Here is a 16,664-nt window from a genome sequence, read left to right as displayed (position 1 = left end):
CCGGGTTAGGCGAACCACTTGGTTTTGAGCACGAGTGGCCATCTGAAAGCACAACCACAATGCAAAGGCATTAAATTTCTAGGGAAAATTGGACAGCATAACAGCTATAAATGCTCAGAAGAAGATTTGAGACATCCACAACAGTTTGCAATACCACTCAACAACATCATATCAAGGTTCTGATTCAACTGGCAACATACTAGAAGTAGTAGAAACTGTACTAAGGCTTGTAACAACAATCCTATAAGCTACTACGGATTAGTAACACGTGAACCTGATAGAAGAAGAGAGCCTAGTCCTTAACCCACGTTGAATGAGAAGAGAACGACTCAGATCAGAGGGCATAAGGTAAAGGAGTAAAAGATCCTTACATTCCCTCCCATAATCAATTCCCCTACATATAAATAAAGCATTTCTAGACTCGACATCGACCAGTTTGGCTCAACGAACCTACAGGCAGTCCGGCTCTGATACCAACGCTGTCAGGACCCCGATTCCAAGTCACATCGATCTAGCCGTAACACCTCATATCACATTGCGGCCTCACGCACGGTATCCCCACGGGTGTCGCCTTACCATGGCCCGGGACCGTTTGCGCCTTTTGGCTCACGTATATGATAGTGTCGCTAGCATCCATATGACAGAGAACCCGGGCCGACATGGCTAGTCGTGAACCCAAAGCGGCGCAGACCTATGGAGACAGGCATACATGAATCACATCGAGCATGTCGGTCATCAGCGAGTGAATCCGGGCTGTAGCACTGGGCTAACAGGACTCCGGGGAACCCGGGCTGTAGCAGGCTAGGCAGGACTCCGGATGTCACCGCGTGACATTTCCCCGAAGGGACAGACATAGGAACGAAGTGAAACACATGCCGGCCAGTCAAGTGTCCTGAGCAGTAGTGCTGGGCTAGCAGGACTCCGGTGAACCGGGCTGTAGCGGACTACTATGGCTCGAGGAACACTAGACTACATTTCCCCATAAGAAAGGCTGCCAAGGATAAATAACTAGATTGTCGGATCCCACTCATACCAAGCATTTCAATCATACACACAATATGCCCGATATGAGTACATACAACATGGCATCACAACAAAACTCTACAACTCAAGTACTTTATTTAAAAGCTCCAGAGAGCCATACATAACATGTTCATACAGATAGGGGTCACATGACCCGACACTCAAGTCATACAAGCATACAAGCACATGCGGAAGCAAATAGTCTGAGTACAGACACTAGAAAGCAAGAAGGCTTCTCGAAGCCTGTCTATCTACATAGGGCCCTCCATGGACAAGGATCACCACCTGGGTGGTGGGTTACTCATCGACGTGGAGGTCTACATAAAACCCATCGGAGGGGGCGGTGTTGTCGTCTGAAAACAGTAATTAAGCAAACATGAGTACAAAGGTACTCAACAAGTCTTACATCAGAACCTACTATACATGCTCATTCTCAAGAAGGTGGTGGGGTTATTGCAGCAAGCCAGCTTTCACTCCTGGCTAAGCTATCCTACGGAACTCCACTAGTAAAATAGTTTTCGCACACGAGTCCACTACTCACCAACACAATACTCCACCGGGGATCCTCCCTCGTCATCCTACGAGAGGGCCATCCTCGGTACTCACACTTATCTTGAGTCTTTTAGTAGTATCCATTAACTTGTCTATGAACTGTATAGGCAACAAAGTAGTCCTTTACCGCGGACGCGGCTATTTGAATAGTTTTATACCCTACAGGGGTGTACTTCTTCATACACGCTTTCACCACTTACCGCCATTTACACGACATGTACTCGACAACCTTCAAGCGGAAGCCCAACGAGGGTGTCGGCCACGGCCTACATAAACACTCAAGCCTCTAGTCCAGGTTTATCGCCTATTCAGGTTCCATCCGCAGGGAGTCCGGCAGAGGTTTCCACATACGGCCCCGAACGATGTGAGCAGGGTTCCCGAGACACCAAATGGGTGACTCGGTACACCGTGCCACGGTGTATCTACCGCAACATAGCCCACCCCTAGGGTCAGCGCTACGCACGGCTGCCAACACATAACCTACAAACACCAGAAACTAATTGCAACTCCTGGACAGAGTACTAGGGTGATTAAGAAGCCGAGAGGGTCAATTAAGGATCCCAATGCATGGTAGTAGCTGATTCTTAAAATCACACATACAGATCTCAGTTCTTATGGACGGCCTCAATGAAACAACCCACCATGTACTCCTACATGGCCTCTCATTGATACCTTTACCAAATCATGTTCAACACATCCCTCACATTACCGACATAATCATTTCACTCTAGCCCATCACCCAGATGAACCAGACTTGACACAACTCTAAGTATAGCAGGCATAGCAAGGTAGGAAACACAGACATGGCTCAATCAACTCCTACACATGCTAGTGGGTTTCATCTAGTTACTGTGGCAATGACAGGTCATGCAGAGGTTAAGGGTTCAACTACCGTAGCACACAGCAGTTTGAATCGCGTTGTCTTAATGAAGTAAACAAGAGCAGAAGCGAGAACATGGGTTTGTATCAGAATGATCAATGGGTTGCTTGCCTGTTGTAGTGGTAGTAGGGTACTGCCCTTCAGACGGATACTCGGGGTTATCCTCGGAGGCAGAACCTACCACGAAAGACACACCGAACATGATCAACACAGGACAATATGCAACAATAAGATGCATGCTATGACATGGCAAAATGAAAGTGTCTTTGCCAAATGCAAGCTAAAACAGAAAGGAATGAGCTCATTTGAATCAAAGATTCAAATGTTAGCTCATTTAACATGGCCTTATTAGTGCATTATCTTATTCTGCTTAAACAGCAAGGTTAACTTGTTTTGTCATGCATAAAACCATTACAGATGGATAGATTGAATTTTTCTAATCATTTTTCATATATAAATTGTTTGATTTGGAGCTATGGTTGATTTTCTATGATTTTTAGAAGTTTTAGCTATTTTCTGGAATTTCCTATATAAGAATAATTCCAGTAATTGAATTAATGCGTCAGCATGACATAGCTGTGACGTCAGCGGGTCAACTGGGTCGGCCAGGTCAAACCTGACTAGTGGGCCCTGTCTGTCAGTGTCTCGGCTAATTAACAGGATTAAATTAGTACTAATAAACTGTCAGTGGGGCCTGGGCCCACATGTCAGTGACTAAACTATATAAAATTAGTTAACTCTAATCCTAAACTAATTAGCAGGCCGGCCCCACCTGTCATAGGCTCAAGGGGGAGTCAACCTGGGCCCACGCGTCAGTCCACGGTCAAAAGGGGTAAAACTCGCCGGCGTTTAGCCGCCGACGAGGCCAGACGTGACGGAGGGCTCGGGTTTTGCACTCCGGTGACCAAAAGGACGGCGGAGACCATCTACGTGATGCGGGGTGTGAGCCGCGTCGAGTGGTGGCCGTAGGTGGAGCTGGGGTGGCCGGAGACGACGGCGGCGAGCATGTCCACGGCGGCCGGAGTTCGGGCGAGGTTGAACTAGGCGCTAGCAGGCAAGACGAGGGGCGTGCGGGGGTGCTACGGGCTCCTGCGAGTGCGTAGAAGACGAAGGCGTGCTCGGTTGCGACCCAACATGGCTGTGGCCACGACGGCGACGTGCGGTGGCGGCGGCGAGCTCCGGCTCCGATGGCCATGGTGGTTAGAGGACGCGGACAAGCGTGGGGAGAGGGGGAAATGGGTCCGTAGCTCACTGCGGTTGCAGGGGAGCGAACGGCGAGCTTGGGGAAGAGCTGGAGCGAGCGGGGCGGCGAGGGGGATCTCCGGCGACCGAGGTTGAAGACGAGCTCGGTGCAGCGTCTCCGGGGCGAGCAAGCGCTCAGGGATGGGTCGAGGCGAAGTAGTGGACGGCGGCGGAGCTTCTTGGCACGACGAGGCAACGAGTGGACGGCAGTGGCTGCGGTGGAGCTTGTCGGCGGCGACGGCTGTGCTCGGCAGGGAATGGGGAGAGAGCCAGAGAGGGGGAGAGGGTCACGGGGAGAGTGGGGAGAATGAGAGGGGGACGTGGGCGACTGCGTGGCACTCGTAGGCGCGTCTGGGGCGTCAGCGGAAGCAGGAGGTGGCCGGCGTGTGGCCGCGGGCGCCGGCCACGCGCTTCTCGTCCTCCTAGTGAGAGGAGGAGGACGACTGGCAAGAGCTAGTGGACTGGGCCGAGCCGGTGGGCTGGGTGGGCTGCGCCAGGTAAGTCTCTGTTCTGTCTCTCCTTTTCTATTTTTTTATTTATTCTATTATTTCTGTAACTTCAGGGCTTTATTAAAAATGTCAGGGCATTTCCAAAAATCATAAAATTAATCATGGCCACTGCTTAGAATGTATCCAACAACAAACATTTTAGTTTATGATTATTTGAGCATTTAAAATATTTTATAGCATTTAAATGCCCAAATGCAAATACTATAAGAATTAATCCAATGACCTTATGATATCCTAGGAAAATGTGCACCATTTTTGTCAAAGGTTTTAACCCAAAACAAAAAGGGTGGGCTTTTTAGAAGGGCATTTCTGGTTCATTGAAAAAGTTTTTAGTAAACCCTAGTTGTTCCAGGGGGGTGCTGGGGGTTCTGTCATCCCCATTTCAAATTTAAGAGAAATTTAAACATGATGCACACTCTAATGCTTGAACTAGCTAGGGTGTGACACATGTCCTCGGAAGCAAGATCTCATTTGCCTCTGTTGCACATCCCAGGAGCAATGGGCAAGCTGAGAGGGCGAATGCTGAAGTATTGCGAGGACGCAAGACAAGAACATTTGATAAGCTGCAGAAGTGCGGCAGGCGATGGATCGATGAGCTTCCGATGCTTCTTTGGTCCCTCAGAATGACATCAAATCGAGCTACCGTGCAGACTCCCTTCTCCCTAGTCTATGGGCAGAAGCAGTTATCCCCACGGAACTAATTTACAGGTCACCTCGAGTTCTTGCCTATGATGAAGTAGCGCAGGAACAACACCGGCGTGATGACACTGTTCTTCTCGAGGAGAACCGTCTCTCGGCTGCTACGCGCGCTGCACGCTACCAGGAAGCCCTGCGTCACTATCACAGCCGCAGGGTTCATGCCTGGATTTTTGAGGAAGGCGATCGTGTACTTAGGCACATTCAGTCCGCCAAGGGTGCAAACAAGTTGATGCCGAAGTGGGAAGGCCCTTACCAGGTAGTACGAGTCACTAGACCATGCGCAGTCCGTTTGGAGACTGGAGATGGCATTCAATTGCAAAACTCCTGGAATATTGAGCATCTTCGTAAGTTATACCCGTAAGGCACGGCTATCGGGCCCTGCCCGGCAGCCACCCTTTTATACATGCTTTGCCTCAGCTGCATGTAACCCCTTGTACAAAGCCAGGCATGGACCCTGAGCAACAGAGAAATAAATGAAGCGCTGGGGGGGGGGGCGACAAGCTGGATGCATGCATAAGCATATCATGAGCATAGCATGTTCATGTAGATAAGATCGCATATGGCATCATTTTCATCTGCATAAACTGGAGGCTCCTGCCATGGATTTGGTCCCAAGGAGGAGACGAGCAGACAAGCCTACATTGTGATCCCCAACAAGCCAAACAGATAAGTTCTTTCTCTTATCCATACATGTTCTATAAGCAGGGACTTGTGCATAAGAAAACCTCACTGCCTTTTTGAAACTTAGGTGCTCCCATCCCTTGACTCAAACGTTGCTTCGGTCAGGATGGTCGAAGTGGCCCTTGACAAAAAGGCCTAGTGGGGGGCTGGTCCCTCTTTACGATTTTTGCTCGGTCGGCCTAACTCCATGGCAGCAAACCGAGGGTACCGACAGGATAGCCTGCCAAGGAAAACTTGTTTACTTACAATTATAGAGGCATCCCACCTCTGCATGGACATATTTCATGCACAAGTCCCCGGCAAGGTTTATCTTTTTCATTAGTATGTTGATCAAACAAGTACATACCTTACATGACAAAACATGGATTAAAGAGATTACATAATTTTAACTAAAATTTGGCAAGTGCCTATAGATTTATGATTCAAAAAAGATAAGTGCCCCATGATGCCCTTTCTTGTCCCTCTCCTCCCAGGCACTGCGGCAGGAGGTGAAGAGGGCAAAAGGGGCGCCTGGGCAGAATCCCAGCCTAACCCTGTCTGGCTCCAGGAGAGGTAGCCTGATGGGAGCAGGGGGCATGGATGAAGGCGATGGTGAAGAGATCGGCGAAGGCGACCCGTCAACCGCCACCAGCAGGGCTAGCAGGACATGGCACGGCAAACGAAGCTGCAGCCCATGAGAAAGCCTGTCGGGGTCCAGCTGGAAGGCTACTGGAGGAGCCGGAAGCACCACCTTCACCCCTGCTCCCAACTCCCTAGCAAATCACCTTGCTAGAAAGCACGTGCAGATGCAGATGGTGCTACCGCCGCCTTACGGTGACGGTGCGGCTGATGCTCAGCCAGAGCCAGAGTTGTCGCCCTCCCGGTCAGTGTCGTCGTCATCACCATCACTATCCTCCTCGTCGCTATCGCTCAAGGAGGAGCTTTCGTCGTCTTTCGAGGTCTCCACGCAACACCCTGAGCGAGCACCCGAGCTCCCAAAACCTTGATGGAAAGGAAACTGGCCTCCATTAACTTAAAATGGAGGACGTGCCCTTCCGACAAGTTGTGGGCACGGGCAAAAGTCTTCAAGCCTTGATGGAAGTACATGACATGAGGGGCAGGGAAATCTACATACACCCCTATGCTGCCATTCCCACAGCCCCTCATGTGTAGTTTCAACGCTCGCGGCTGCTTGAGCTCCATCGCCCTTGCAAATGGGGTGGGGAGACGGAGACGGCCGTGCGGAGGCTTATAAAGCCTGATGACGAACTCCAAGGGCTCGTCCCTGACGTGGCCTTCCATCAGGGGAGGAGCGTCCGGCGCAGGCGTAATCGAGGCGCCGCCCCGTCCTCCTCGGCCTCCTACACCACAAAGACCTCGGCCACGTCCCATTCTTCCTCCTCTCACCATGGGCTCAGCTCCCGCATCGTCAGGGGGAGGAGGGAGGCACTGTCAAGCAGAAGTTCTCGTTGCCACTAGAGCAACACCAGACCCCCGACCTCTCACCATAATAAGCAAAGGCTATGGTAAGAATGGAGGGAGGAGGAGGTGCAGGAAAGTGTCTCGCCCCGCATCCCCTTTTATAGGTGAGCGAGTGAAGGGGCCGGATTTTTCTGTGGAGGTTGCCACCCCGTTCGACCAATCCTGCTCCTCCTCACCATTGACGGCTCAAAGAATCAAGGCCGGGCCTTTGCTCCAATCCGCGGCGCCTGGCTTTCTGCCATGGCACCCATTCACGTGCCCTCCGGATCTGCCCCCAACCCTGCATAATGCGGGCGACACACGTGGAAGAGGCGCTAAAAGCGGGGAGAATAATGGGATGGCAGTTACTGCCCCGTGAACATGGGATTTGGGTACTCCACAAAGCGTGGCCCATTATCTGCCCACTGCAATTGGCGTTACATGACATGCCGGAGAACCGGAAACTGACCTAGGCTCAGGTTAATGAAGAAGCAAAGAAGATCTCAAAAGGGCAAGCCACCGCTACGCTCCTGCCTGTGCACTGGTTAGGGCCTACCCCGACGACGCCCGACAACGCGTTTGGGCTAGTCCCGGGGGCTCCTATCAATGCAATAAACCCTGGGTCTGTTGCCCAGACTGTGCACAGGCCTAAGGATAAGATTGCAACACCCAAGATTAGACCAAGCACAAGAGATCAGTTCTTTGAAGAATCAAATTGCAGATCAAGAAGACCAAGTCAAACCAGAGAAACAAGATACTGCTAAGGGAAAAACATCCCTTGTCGGGCAGGCGAGACTGGCGAGGTCGGGATTACCCAGGAAATGGGCCTCCATATCGTCCCGGTAGGCCTGTCTGGGCTTGCGGAGGCAAACTACTCTACCACAGCACCTCACGGCGACGCAAGTCATCGATCTGTGCGGTGTCAAGCCCATAAGTGACTAAGTGGCTGCTTCATGCCACATGGCAGCCACTTCCTACGGGAAACACCTCCAAATGACACTCGTCCTAAGATGTGTCAAGCAAGCAGGCGCAAAGCTGGCAAAATCAGCCCGGCAAGGCTTTCCGGACGCGCTGTGATGTGATGCTAAGCGGTGCATTTAATGCACTCTGTCCACCTGCAGAGTTAGGTATGATAGCACTGTTTGCTATCTAATCAATATGTAAAAGACTGATTTGCCACTGTGGTGACCCCTTGATCTATAAAAGGAGGCACATGGCAACCATAGAGAGGATTCATACCCTCGCATATTCATACGCGCGTAGCCACTCTCACCCCGAGGCAACCCTGTCGGGCAAGAGCATTGCATTCTCCACCATAATCCACCATCAATCCACCAAATCAGGAGTAGGTTTTACACCTCGCGGTAACCCGAACCCGGGTAAAATTGCCCGTATGATCTCTGTCACATCGTGTTATGCTTATCCGCTCTTTGTGCAACGTGCCCATCCCCCCCCCCCCCCCCGAACCAAAAGGGGCTCATGGCCCCATAGGTGGTCATCGTTTCCCACGATAAAGGGAAATATAATAAATTTTTTCATGTAGATCACTAAATATGAAATGCATGCTTTAATGTATTGATGTGGTAATATGAAAGGATATTAGTTCATGATCATTGGTTAGTAGAAATATCGGTACTAAAACTTGTTATTAACTTCTCATCTAAGAGTTGGTCATGGCATGGTGGGGAGGTTTGAGCATTTTTATGTCTGAAATTAAATCCTTTAGTGCTGTTATAATTGGGGGAGCGCGATGGTTAAGTCCTACCAACCTCCTCCATAGGGGCATGCTAGTAGTACCTTTCTTCCAGAGCTAATAAACTTTCCGCAATTTGCTAGCCTCTTCAGTACCGTGATTGCCCTTTCTCAGCTCCAGAGTTGGTGTGAACTTCACCGGTGCATCCAAATCCCGTGATATGATACACTCTATCACACATAAGCCTCCTTATATCTTCCTCAAAACAACCACCATACCTACCTATGATGGCATTTCCATAGCTATTCTGGGATATATTGCCATGCAACTTCCACCGTTCTGTCACATGACCTGTGTGTTCATCATCATATTGCTTTGCATGATCATATAGAGCTGACACGGTATTTATGCCACAACCACCGTTCATCATTATTATACATGTTACATTAGATTGTTGCACATCCTGGTACACTGCCAAAGGCATTCGTATAGAGTCATTATTTCAATTTTATCGAGTTGTAATATCAACTTGTAAGTAAATAAAAGTGTGATGATCACCATTATTAGAGCATTGTACTAGTCAGGAAAGGATGGTGGAGACTATGATTCCCCCACGAGTCGGGATGAGACTCCAGATGAAAAATAAAAAAATAAAAAGAAAGGAAAAATAATAAATGAGAGAAAATAGAGAAGGGGCAATGTTACTATCCTTTTCCATACTTGTGCTTCAGAGTAGCACCATGTCTTCATATAGAGAGCCTCCTGAGTTGTCAATTTCATATACCGGTGGGAATGTTTCATTATAGAACTTGGCTTTCATATTTTGATGATGGGCTTCCTCAAATGCCCGGGGTCTTCATGAGAAAGCAAGTTGGATGCACACCCACTGAGTTTCCATTGAAATTTCATACACTTATAGCTCTCAGTGCATCCGTTGCATGGCAATCCCAACTCCTCACATTGACATTGATTGATGGGCCTCTTCATTGCCTGTTGATCAGCCACGTTGATGCGAGACCTTCTTCCTTTTTGACTTACCTTATTGATCTCTATCGCCGCATTCTATTCCACCTATAGTGCTATATCCATGGCTCATGCTCATGTATCACGTGGGGTTGAAAATGCTGAAGCGCTTTAGAAGTATGATCCAATTACCTGGTTGGACACTGGGGTGCTCATGATTTATATTTATGCTGTGAAGGCGAAGTCATGCCATGTTAACATGATAAAATGAGTAGGGATAACATTCGTTAAGGGTCATATATTTTGAAAAAAGTAATGATTATGCTTCTTATATTCATGGATATTATTATGTTGATATTGTTACTTCATCATTTCTCATTATTTACACCGTAAAGAGGTTACATGATACACATGTTAGGTAGCATTCAACACCAAAAATTCTGTTTTTATCATTTACCTACTCGAGGACGAGCAGGAATTAAGCTTGGGGATGCTGATGCGTCAACAACATATCTATATTTTTGATTGTTTAATGCTATGATATTATCAATCTTGGATGTTTGATATGCATTTTATGCTATTTTATATCATTTTTGGGACTAACCGATTAACACAGTGCAAAGTGCACAGTGCCAGTTCCTGTTTTTTTGCTTGGTTTGGGCTTTTCAGAAAATCAGTACCAAATGAAGTAAAAACACGATGGAACTTTACAATGATTTTTTTTGGACCAGAAAGGACCCTACAAGGTTTGGGAGGAGGCTAGAAGACCTACGGGAGAGCTACAAGCTCACAGTGTGCGCCGTGAGCTCGTGGGCTCCAGGCAGCTCCATTTGGCCTAACTCCACCTCTACGAATTCATAAATATTCCCAAACCAACAAAGAGCCACCCCAAACAGTTTTTCCGCCGTCGCAACCTTATGTTATTCCGCCATCCCATTTGGAGGCCTTTTCCGGTACTTTGCCGGAGGGGGAATCAATCACGAAGGGTTTCTACATCATCCTTGATGCCTTTTGATGATGTGCGAGTAGTTCACCATAGACCTACGGGTCTATATCAAGTAGCGAGATGGCTTCTTCTCTCTCTTTGATCTTCAATACACCGTTCTCCTCGATCTTCTTGTAGTTCTATCCGATGTAATCTTATTTTGCGGTGTGTTTGTTGGGATTTGATGAATTGTGGGTTTATGATCAGATTATTCATTGGAAGTAACTGAGTCTTTTCTGAACTTTGTTATGCATAATTGTTATAACTTTGTATTTCTCTCCAATCTATCAGTTTGGTTTGGCCAACTAGATAGATTTATCTTCAATGGGAGAGGTGTTCCGTAATGGGTTCAATTTTGTGGTGTCCTCACCCAGTGATACAAGGGGTAGCGAGGCACGTATTTTATTGTTGCTATTAAGCGTAAAACGACGGGGTTTGATCATATTTCTTGAGTTTACTTTGTCTACATGTCATCTTGCTTAAGGCATTACTCTGTTTGCCATGAACTTAATACCATAAATGCGTGCTAGACAACGATCGATTCGTTGAGTAATACTCTCTCCATTCCTTTATGTAAGGTGTATTATTTTCCGCACTGTGACCCGGGCACACAATTATAGACAATTTAGGACGAAATTACCCTTGTCTAATTTGTTGATTAGTGGCAAGTAAATAATTTAGGCTAGAAAAGGAAGAGATACATGCAATCTTGGGAGATATAGTGTTCTTTTTTCCTCTACAAGGAGAGTTGCATGCAATTAGGTGAAACATACTTTTCTTTTTTCAAGGGCCAAGAATGGATTTACGATGAACTATATCAAATGCACCTTACATTGTGGAATTTTATCAAAAAAATACACCTAATATAAAGGAATGGAGGGAGTAGTAGTAGATGCAGGTAGGAGTCGGTCTACTTGTCATAGACGTGATGCATGTATACATGATCATTACCATGAATACGGCATAACTATGTGCTTTTCTATTAGTTGCCCAACATTAATTTGTCTACCCATCGTATGCTATTGTTTCAAGAGAGAAGTCTCTAGTGAAAACTATGCCCCCACCTACTAGGGAAAACCCTAGTAGTGGCGCGGGTCTAGAGGCTATTAGTAGCGTTGGTACCCACGCTACTGCTACGATGCTACAACTAACTTTTTGCAATAGCATGTGTTCCCACCCGTGCTACTGCTACCTACTAGCAGCATGCGCCCTAGCCCCGCACTACAACTATTCCTCTGCATTTTGTTTCATTTGTTTTATACTATTTTTATACACCATTATACAAGATTTGATATAGTAGCAATTTAGAGATTGTTATATCATTATGATCATGATGATTTATTATATCAGTGGGTTACACAAACATGGATTTCATTCAAGTGGATGGATACAAAGTGATCAAAAAATCCTACTCATTATCATCGTCGTCATAACAAGTCCTCCTCATCATCATCATAGTCATATAGCAATTCATCATTCTAGCACATAATAACAACCCAACATCATCATCATAATAACAAGTCCTAGTCATCATCATCATAGTCATATAACAACTAATAATTCTAGCGCATAACTCATCTTCATCATCATAATAACAACTCATCATCATCATAGTCATAACCAACACTAGTTAATTGTTCTTAGCACATGATGAGTACTGGCTAGGATCGGCTACTCTCCCTAAGGTAAAATAGCATAAAATAGGATAGCCCCTGACTCTCCATTACGGTGAATGGAGATCCACCTGTCTCCAATTTGTGGGCTTCACACCATGTTGCCTCCAAGTAGCTCCCTGTGATAATTCATAACTTTTATCCATTCTTTGATTGTGAGGTCTTCATCTCTACGAGAAATCAAGTATGCACAACGGCCAACCAGAGGCAGACTTGGCCGTAAGATAATAATATTTAGGTCACCTTGCATATGCAACAGATGAGGCACACAATTCTTTAGTAGTTTCTGCTGAAGAACATAATAATAACATAGTTAGCAATGTAGTTTAGCTTAAGAAGAATGTATGCAAAAGATGCACTGGTGACATAATAGTAAAAAATCTTACCATGCTATTACCATTGATATTACCGTAGTTCAACACGTGGACTAGTGGCACGTATTGACCATAATGTGGGCTAGTTTCATAATTGTTGTTGAAAGTCTCAATATCATCGATAAATGAGACAAGATGATTTTTCTCCTCGCAAGTTAGTTCATTGCCATAACTATAGTAGGTGTTGTCTACTACCTTCTGCACAGTTCTTAAAGAATGGAAATAAGCTGTAAATGGAAATAAGTTTTCAACTATTTTTAAATAAACAATATAAATTACTTGACAAATTTATTTGAGAAACTCACATAGAGGTAGAACTAGAAGCATATCGACATTCACCCAAAGTTCGATATTATCTTGAACATCATTCTTCAGGACGAATATCAAAGGTTACTTGCATATCCTCCTGAAATCGATACACAACACTACTCCACATATCACATATCCAAATAGACCATCTTTACTCACTAGATGGCTGTCAAGGACGCGGGTGTCGTTGGTGATCTTCTAGGAATTGTCGAGCGGCTCATCGGTGATCTACCCTACACCACATGATCATTCAACAGTCATCTCAATGTAGAACAAACAAATGCAAAAATGTGATTCCAACTAAAAATTGTGATTTTGTTTTAATCTCCTTCCCACCAATTTTCCAAATTCTATATCATATCACAAGAGAGAGAAGAAATTGTAATGCCCATTCTCCAATATTTCAAAATCATTGAAAGGACCTACTATAGTCCACTATTGTCGCTCCTTTCTAATGTCAAATTGTATGAGACACTAACCTTTTTCTCCGATGGCCTAAGTTCTCGCGTGTTCATTTCATAAAAATACTAGCTTCAATTTTTCAATTGAAAAAAATAATGGCTTCAGTTTTTCATTTCAAAAGAAAATACTAGCTTCACATTTTCATGTCAAAAGAATACTAGCTTCAATTTTTTATTTCAAAAAAACTAATAACTACACATTTTCACAGCTACTCATCTACTACTACTACATCTATGAAAACCTATAAGAACATGCACATAACAGGACGTTAGCAATTCATTTCCATTTAGACCTAGAACTTGAAGAAATGCTAGAACTTGAAGAAATTCCCAAAAACCTAGGGAGGAGGCGCAAGGCTGGAGGAGAGAGGAGGGACGGCGGCTGCAGGAGGGAGGAGGGGCTGCAAATGTTGGAGGAGGGAGGAGGGGCAGCCGGCGGCTGGAGAAGGGACGATGGGCAGTGGCTAGCTGGAGGAGGGAGGAGGGAGGGGGTGGAGGAGGGAGCAGGGCAAGGAGGAAGGAGGATTACCGAGTAGGATGTCGGTGCAGCAACGACGGTGACGGCGCGGGAGGTGAGGAAGGTAGAGAGAGTGGAGAGTGAGAGTGAGCAATGGGCGCTGGTATAGAGAGGGTAAGGCCCACTTAGCAGCATTGCAGGGTGTAGCCCAACGCTACTACTAAACCCATTAGTTGTAGCACAGGTGCTCAGCCAACACTGCTGCTAACTGGGGACAAGGATCTGAGCTTGGGCTGGCCACAATAGCAGCGCGAGCGATGGGCCAGCGGTATTGCTAATGGGTTTAGCAGTAGCGTTGGTCTGTGACCCGCATTACAATTGTGGCCATCCCGTGGGGACACGGCGAGGCCCGCATAGTAGTAGCACTACTCTGGCAGGCCAGCCTTGTCGGATTTAGGGCTCCGTAGACCCAAGAAAGGTCCAAACGCTAGGGCATGTGTGAAGAACTCAACCTATCTAGCCTACCAGCTCGTCGCCCCACAGCCTAGCCCGATTCGCTTGAGCAAGGATGAAGATGAACACAGTAGTTTACCCAGGTTCGGGCCACCTTGCGGTGTAAGACTCTACTCCTGCTTTGTTGTGAATTGGCCTCACGAGGGGCTAAGGATGAACTCGTACAAAGGATGAACTACCTCGCGAGGTTCATGGGTGAGGAATCAGTCGACCCCTTCTACGGTGGTGGCTAACCTATATTTATAGCGGCCTCGGTCCTCTTCCCCGAAAACTTAGGCGGGAAGGGATCCCATAGTGGCCAATTTGAAAGGAGACAAGTAGTACATCTTATCCTGACGAAAGGTGGTCTTCACCTGCAAAGTTTCTGGTCGTGACGAAGCGGTGGGCTCGGCGATGACATCCATCTTGTCGTGCTGGCGGTCTTGGTCTCGTTGCACCGGAATGGAAACCTTTGCCAGATTCCTCAGGAACCCACACCTTCCTTGCCTCCTTAGCACCAAAGAGGAAACTGCCCCCTTTGCACCTGCCTTGCCTTGGTCGTCATGGCTTGCGTCATCGTAGCCTCATGAGGCTGGGTACCTCCATAGAAATCTCCACTCCTCGGGAGGCCGCCTGGGGAGGCCGCTCCCTCGGGGGGTCTTGGTGTCATTTGCCTCGTGAGGCGTGGCCCCTTATGAGGGTCTTGTCTTGGCGGTCCTGCAGATGGGCCGTACCAGGCCATCGAGTGAGCCACTATGTGGGTCGCAGGCAGGCAAGTCTGGGTACCCTGGTTCCCAGAATGCCGATAGTAGCCCCCGGACCCAAGGCACGCTCGGGCTTGGCATCTAGGAGAAGCCACAGGCCAAGGGCGAAGCGCCGCAGGCCCCAATCGCCTTCGTGCCAGGCTGACGCGTGGCGCTCGGCAGGACGCAGACGCCTTAGCTCCCCCACGTCACCTCAGCAATTGTCCGAACTGACAAAAGACTGGCTTGCCCCACCAGGCCATCATTACTCCTTGCCTCGTCTCAGATCCCCTTTCCTCCGCCAAGGACCTGTCCAGATCCAATCGAGCACGGCTTACCCTTCCTTCTCCATCCCCGGCCCTGGTAACTTTGTCGATGGCTCCCAAGAAGTCGCAGCCCGTGGCACACGCCGCGAACTCCACCTCTCTTGTGCCTGCACTCAACGTGTCCTCCATCACTGAGGAGGGGCACTGTGCCCTCATGCTCCGTTATAAGGTGAGCGACGAGAACGAGTGGAAGGAGACCATGATCTGGGCCGGCTCTGCCGAGCAGCGGACTCTGGCATGGGCAGTTTACCCCTTCTTCCTTCACAACATCTTCATGGGGCTCGTGCCCCCTCTTTCCAAGTTCTTCACTGCCATCCTCGACCACTACCAGGTCCAGGCCCTGCATTTCCAACCCCTCTCCATCCTCCTCTGGTCCATCTTCGCCTTCTACTGCGAGGCCTTTGTGGGCATGAGGCCCTCCGTGCCCCTCCTCTAGACTTCTTCTCTCTACGGCTGCATGATCTGACCCAGCGCTCTGTCTGCGTGTCCTTCGTCGCGGTTCACAAGAACAATGTGCTCATGAGGGCCGGGAAGAAGGTGGAAAACTTCCAACCCGCTGGGTATTTGTGGACACCCAAGGCCTCAACAAGCGGTTGAAGCTACCGACCGCGTCGCCCAAGCGGCTCGAGAGGTGGAGCCACGAGAAGTTCTCCGACCCTCGGGCGGCGCCCATCCTGAGGAAATTGACCTCAGACATGGACGCCAGGCCGCTGACGGGGGGCATGCTTGTGAAGGAGTTCCTAAGGCAGCGCTTGGCTCCGCTCCGATCGCACACACGCCCTAAGTGGGAGCTCCATGGCACGGAGGACGACATCAAGCTGTGCCCGGGAAGCCTGACGGGCAAGGAGCTGGACAAGGCCCTGAACACCCTGCTCGAGGGTTAGCCAGGGGACCTCCCAGAGGCCTACGCCCCCCTGCACTACCATGCCGACAGGGAGGCGCTGGTCGCCGCCATGCCTCTCTTCAATGAGCTGGGGCTCGCGTCGCCCGAGCACCCCAACTCCCCGGTGCTGGTGTCCTCCAGCGACAGCGTCGGCAAAGAGGGCAAGGAGGATTCGGAGACGACCGAGGATGATGTGGCAGAGATCTCTCCCCCATCATGAAGTGAACTTCTCCGTGGCTTCGCCGACGATGACGCCGCCGATGAGCCCCCGGTCGTGGA

The sequence above is a fragment of the Triticum aestivum genome, chromosome 5A, assembly GCF_018294505.1.
Source record: "Triticum aestivum cultivar Chinese Spring chromosome 5A, IWGSC CS RefSeq v2.1, whole genome shotgun sequence".
NCBI lineage: Eukaryota > Viridiplantae > Streptophyta > Magnoliopsida > Poales > Poaceae > Triticum > Triticum aestivum.
Note: the sequence above shows the minus strand (reverse complement) of the source record.